The sequence below is a fragment of the Physeter macrocephalus genome, chromosome 6 (genome assembly GCF_002837175.3).
Source record: "Physeter macrocephalus isolate SW-GA chromosome 6, ASM283717v5, whole genome shotgun sequence".
Classification (NCBI taxonomy): Eukaryota; Metazoa; Chordata; class Mammalia; order Artiodactyla; family Physeteridae; genus Physeter; species Physeter macrocephalus.
The window spans coordinates 87080016-87086788 of record NC_041219.1 but is presented as its reverse complement, the minus strand read 5'-3'; positions in this window follow the sequence as shown (position 1 = coordinate 87086788).

The following is a 6773-nucleotide window of genomic DNA, read 5'->3' as shown; positions in this document are numbered from 1 at the left end:
TGTGTGTGTGTGTGTGTGTGTGTGTGTGTGTGTGTGTGTGTGTGTGTGTGTGCGCGGCAGGCACGCGCACCCAGTGTCAGGGTCTGATGGGGACATTTCTCTGACTTCAATGTGACCACCACAGATTCTCAGTCCTCGAGTAGGAACCCCGGGGTGTCAGTGTCCATTCTACTGAGGACAGAGCAAGAGAAGAATCTAAGCTCTGTACATGGAGCTCCAACACTCCTACAGGAACTAGGGTGGGAGAGAGAAAGTGGAGAAGGGCAGCAGTAGCAGTGGGGGCTGGACTCGGCTGGAGAGATGCACCCAAGGGACCTTCCCCCAGCAACAGTTCTGGGGTGGCCAGCACTGGGGACACTGACTCTTGGTCACGTCACATTTCCCATACCGGAATTACTTTGCTCTGTCCTCACTGCCACCCTAGGGACCAGGTATCCTCCCTCCGGGGAAAGGGAAAGGCCACTTCTGGTAGCCAGAGCCAGGCGAATGGGAGAGGAAAGAGGGGGCCTGCTGTGGCTCTCTCAGGAGAACAGGAGCTGTTGATGGGGTGCAGACAAGGCCCTCCCTTTCACTCTAGGGGTGGGAAGAGCCGGGAATATGTACTCCAGGGTCCTGTCCCCAGGTGGCCTGGCTGCTGTTTGACTTTGCTTGGTTACCCTGGGAGCAGCTCTCAGCAGTGTGAGAGGGGCGGGTGTCGGAGAGTTGGACCCAGGCGTCCAGGCTGGGGTGGGATGGCACTCAGCCTTTGTGGCAGGGATCCTGTCAGGAGCCTGCAAAGTTAACCCCTCCTGCCCTGGTGGTGGTAGTAGCTGGCAGAAGGAGGGCGGGCCCAGCTGCGGTTTGTGAGTGTGGCCCTAATTCCCCTTCCCTCTCCCAGCACATCTGTACTTGGTTTACAGTGAATGAGTCTCCTGTCCTCATGAACCGGGTGAGGGCACCACTCCCTCCCTGGCCCCTGGCCGGGCATCCTGACACAGAACCAGGCACCACCCACCCCTGGAACGCTCTCCCTGCTGGGTAGCCCTTTCTCAACTCTTCCCCTTCTCCTTCTTAGAGGGGCTCAGGGTCTGGTCCCCCAGAGCTAGAGCTCTGAGACTATGCAGCAGGGGTAGCAAACGGGGCCAGGGAAGCTAACGGGGGACAAAACTCTTGGGTAGCCTGGAAAGAGAGAGCGGGTCTGGAATTCCATCTGTCTCTGCCTTCCTCTTTGTCTTGGTTTGTCTGTCTGTCTGCCTCTGTCTTTGTCTCTGGTGGGTGTTTGTCTGTCCATCTGTCTTGGTAACTGTGGCTCCACCCTTCTGGCAGCCTCTACGGTCCCCAGCCAACGACAGCAGCCAGGGGGCGATGCCCAGGAAGACCCGCCCTGTGCCGGCCCCTCCCCTCGGGATTGCCTCGCCTCCGCCCCCGCCTCTCCCCAGGACCCAATGACTGGGGTCTGTGGGCTGCAGCGGTTTGGAAGTCAAACCAAACAGGCAGATGGGGAGCAGAGAAGAGGGGCATTGTGAGGGGTTCAGATTCTTCTCTCCATCTTGCATTGCCGCCTGTGCCCTGTTTAAGGATTCTCGGAGGAAGCTGGAGAAGAGGGTCTCCCACTTTGGAAACTGGTAGAGAGAGCTCCCCTCATTTCTCTTTCTCTTGGGTCATCCCTAGTTCTAGGCTTTGCTCTGTTTGTGGTTGCTCCACTTGGTCACCCTGGCAACTTGGAGAAAATGATATCTTGGGGGCCCTAGGACCAGGCTTCCTTTGCTCCCTTCATCACAAAGACCAAAAGGAGAGATTGTGAGGAGAGGAAAGGGGTCCACACATCTGTCCCAGCTGCCCTGATTTACCATATTGCCCGCCCCTAATTTTCACCCTTGCCCGCTCCCCGTCAGCCTCAGGACACTGAACAGGCAATTTCCCCATGCCCAGTCTGGCACTGGGGGGATGTCCTAGGGCACGCTCAGAGGTGGCTGGCAGATGTCTTTGGGAGGTGGGGGGAGCTATGTTACAACCCCCAAGGACGCATCATTAAGGCACAGAAGTGCCATCGGGGCTTGGAGACCAGGGCACCCAGGGAGAGCGTGATGAAACATGTACAACATGTGTCTTCTTTCCCTTCCTCCCCTCCTCTCCCACCTCCTCCCCCTAGGCCTGCTCTGTGCCAAGGCTGGTGCCAGCCTTGCCCTGGGTGCCTGCTCAGTTCCACCCCTTGTATCGGGCCTATGTTGCTGCTTGCCAGTTTGTTGGTTCTCCTGGTGAATGAGTTTGTGTGTGGAAGATCCTTACCAGCCTCAGAGCTGCCCAGATCCCCACATAGAATAAGGCCTTGATTTTGAAACACAGGATTTTAGGACTGACCTAAACAACTCTAGGAATTTCTTCCCTGAACATGCACCATTCATTAATTCAACAAATCTTTATTAAGCATCCGCTATATGCCAAGCACTGTGCTAGGCCCTGGGTATGGTCTCTGCCCTTGCGGGCTTATAGTCTGGTAGAGGAGTCAGACATGAAACAAATCACCCACAAAATTGCAAGTGACAACCAGCATGGAGAGGTATAAGGTGCTGTGAGAATGGATAGTAGAAGGGTTTTTTCCCCCAGCCAAGGAGATCAGAAAAGACTTTTGTGGGGTTGGGGGGGAGTAGAGAGAAGGGAGGGCAGCAGAAGAGTATGTGCAAAGGCCCTGGAGTCAGGGTCCTGGCTCCCGGCCACCCTGCTCCCCCAGAAAGAAGGTCCCTCCATACCTGCTTCTCACCTGGATTTTGATATGCTACAAGGGAGGGATGGTAAGCACCTCCTAATGGCCAAAGCAGGACCCTGGGACACCTGGTGATCCTGCCCTGGAATGATTCCACCCATTCTTTCATCTCTTTCTCCAGAAAGGGAAACAGAGGCACAGATAGGGAGGAGGAATCCACAGGCTTAGGCCTGAGATTACATAGAGAAAACAAGGCCGCACATTGTTGGCAAATCCCTCAGGGTGAGGGATTCCTGAGTTTGCCTGACTGGAGCCTCACCAGATAGAAAACCCTTCTACTCTGATCTGTTTGACCATGCACCCTCCCCCTCTGGGATCCAGCCCTGACCTGTTCCGCTCCCTGGAATGAGGAGCATGTCTGCTTCCACAGTTGCCCGGAGTTTGTGAGCTGAGTGCTCCAGGTGGCTGCCAGTCCCCGTGTGGGTGGGTGGAGCAGTCTGTTTTGTACAGAGCCTCCATCCCGGGTTATGGGGTTATCTCTCCTCTGTTCACTGGGGGGCTTCCATCTCCTCCTGCCCAGACACCAAGGTTCCAAGCTTCTTCCTTTCTGAAGAAAAGGGATGGAGGGTCCTTTGGAGGAGGGAGCAGGCTTCTTGTGGCCCTGCCTCCTCCGGAGCTGGCAAAGAGGTCATGGGACCAATGGGGTTAAGTTCCAGCCCTGCTCTGACCCATTTTCCTCCCTGTGCCCACATGCCCTGGGGCCAGGGTGTTGGGTGGGGCGGGCCTGGCACCCCTGCACCCACACCTGGGACTTCCCCTGGATGGAAACTCCCAGAACCCTGGTGCCCTACCTCCTCTGCCAGCTCCCACCAACAGCCTGGGTTCTGTTCACTTACAGTGGGATCTCCCTGTCTGCCAGCTCTCCTCCAGACTACATCTCCGCCTTAGCCCTGAGGGGCCCTGAGGATGTGGGCCCACTTTCTGGGACCATATTTGATGTCTGGCTGCCCTTTCTAGTGAACCCCTTCGAAGAAAAGATGTGGGGCTGGGGGGAGGGCAGTGGGAAGCTATCCTTTGTTGACCATCTCTATGTGCCAGGCGTTGTGCTAGGCATGTACATTACTCATTTAATCCACAAAGCAGTCCAGAGAAGTAGCAGTTATTATCAACCCCATCACAGGGGAGGGAGCTGAGAACCAGAGAGGTTAAGCAGCTTGCCCAACATCACACAGCTAGCACATAGCAGAGCTAAGATGGAAACCTAGGTCTTGGTGGTCCTGAGCTCTCTTCACCACGACAGGCTTCCTCCTCTTCTGCAGCTGCCCGCCTCTCCATGAGATGAGAGACTTGGAAAAATCAGATCAGTTCAATCCAATTCAGAAAACAGTTATTGAGCATCTGCTCTATGCCAGGTCCGGACAGGTTCCAGACCAGTGACAGGGAAGGTTGCTGACTCAAGGTCTGGTGGGAAAGATAGGTGTATGAACTAGGCAGTATCTAACTTCAGCATGATGATTTGAACGAGGCAGCATGGAGTAGAGAAAGAAACAGTACTTCTATTTTCTCTTTCTGAAAGAGTAAAGAAATATATTATGAACAGTGTATAGAATAAATTGGAATAAAGTGAATACCTACTCAGCTGGCATCCAGGTCAAGAAATAGAGTACTTCCTGCTCCAGAAGTTCCCATGTGACTCTCCCATCATCCCCTCCCTCCCTTAAGAAGTAACCACCATCCTGACTTTTGTGATAATTATTTCCTTCTTTTTCTTTATAGTATTAGCACCTATGTATGCATCTCTAATCAATATTACTTAATTTTGCCTGTTTTTGAGGTTTATGTAAATGGAATGACACTGTATTACCCTTTTGTGTCTTACTTATTTTGCTCAACTTCTTGTTTGTGAGAGAGATCCAAATTGTTGCACGTAACTGTCTTTTTTATTGTTACAGAGCATTCAGTTGCTTGAATATAACACAATTAATTTTTTTATTCTACTGTTGGTGAAAGTTTGAGTTGTTTCCAGTCTGGGCTATCATAATGCCACTAAGAACATTCCTGTGTGTGTTTCCCACTACATACATGCAAGAGTTTTTCTAGGCCATAAAACTAGAGTCAAAGTGTATGTACCGGAAATCTCAATTTTTACCAGATAATGCCAAACTGTTTTCCAAAATGGTTGTATCAGTTACACAGGAAGCAGAACATTCTAACCAGGGGCAGGTGTAGGATCAAGAAGACCCATACACCTTTCTTACTTAAAACTCTCAGTGGTTTTCTCTTTTCCTTGGAATAAGATCCAAGTCACTGCCGTGGCTCCCAGGGCCTCTACCTGGCTCTCTGCCTGTGCCATATGACTCTCCTCTTTGCTCTTTGTATTTGCTGTCCCCCCTCTCTGGAATGTTCTTCCACTAGCTATCTCCATGGCTGTCTCCCTCACTTTCTTCAGGTCCTTGCTAAAATGTCACTTCTCACTGGCACTCTCCCTGACCACTGAATTTTCTATTGCAACCTCCAGCCCTCCTTATACCCTTCTCAGCTTTAGTTTTCTTCGTAGTCCAGCCACCTGGGTTCCATTCAGCCTCAGGCAGCTCTCCCCTGGTCGCCCTTTTTTTTCCTTTTTTATTTTTGGCCACCACGTGGCATGCAGGATGGAAACTCAGAGTCTTAACCACTGGACCACCAGGGAAGTTCCTGCCAGTGCTTTTATCTCCTCCCAAACCCGTAAGGGCCATCATAGCTGACTGTTTGGGGGCTGTCTAGCTGCCCCTCCTGAAGGATCCACCTCTCTGAGTCATTACGTCACCCTGGTTTTTTTCATAGCCGTTTCCATGCTCTGAAATAAGCTAATGTTATTTGTTTGTTTACCTGTTTGGTTTTTGTCTCCACCCTGCCCCACCCCTCACTTTAAAGTAAGCTGTCTTGCTCTGTCCCATGGCCAGTGCCTGCTGCATGACAGGCCCTCAAATAATAATTGTCCAGGCTGGTTGTCAGGCTCCCAGAGACAGCCAGCCCCTCCCGCAACCCTCACACCTGGGACTTGCCCTGTCTGGAAACTCCCAGAACCTAGGCTTCCTCCCTCCCCTGCCAGCTCCCACCAACATCCCTGGCTCAGTCTCAGAGTCTCAGAGCATCTGCTGGTGCTGTTGCTGCTTCCCTAGTCTCCTCTAGGGACCATATGGGAGCCTGAAGCAGCCGTTCTGGCCTTCAGGGCTGGAGAGTGATGGGCAGGTGTCAGGTGCCTGGAGCTCAAGAAATACTTATTTATTTATTTATTTATTTATTTATTTATTTATTTTTGGCTGCATTGGGTCTTCGTTGCAGTGAGCGGGCTTCTCACTGCGGTGGCTTCTCTTGTTGCAGAGCATGGGCTCTGGGCACACAGGCTTCAGTAGCGGTGGCTCGCGGGCTCTAGAGCGCAGGCCCAGTAGTTGTGGCGCACGGGCTTGGTTGCTCCGCGGCATGTGGGATCTTCCCGGACCAGGCCTCGAAACCGTGTCCCCTGCATTGGCAGGCGGATTCTTAACCACTGCGCCACCAGGGAAGTCCCCAAGAAATACTTTTGGATTGAATAAAGGGGAAAATTTCAGAGATGATGGGACCTCACCAGGTGGAGAAAAGAGAAAGGGCGCCGGGAGCAGGAGGAGGAGCGTAAACAAAGGACTGGAGGCATGAAAGTGCACATGCTATTCGGAGGACGTGTTCTGGTCTGGTGCCCTTGGTGGGTTCTCAGTGGAGGGGAGGGGAGCAGGCAGGCCGGGAAGGGGAGGGCTAGCTGGGGAGGTCTGAGCTCCTGCAGGCTCAGAGAGGCTCAGCAGTGGCTTAGGTTTAATCCTGCCCACAGCCCTGCTCCCCACTGTCCCCCCTCTGACCCCACCCCTGCCCTCCCCTTCACCCAGCCCCCCAGCCTGGCCACTCCTGCAGCTGAATGGACTTCTCTCTGGGCCTACGTTTGGGGCCTCGGAACAAGAAGGCCAGCCACCAACCGCCCCCTCCACCCTCCGGGCACGGCCCACCAGCTGCCTCCCCTTGTCTGTCCTGCCCCCCCTCTGCCTGTGCCTGCCCCTGCCCTGGCTGTCCCCCTCCCCCC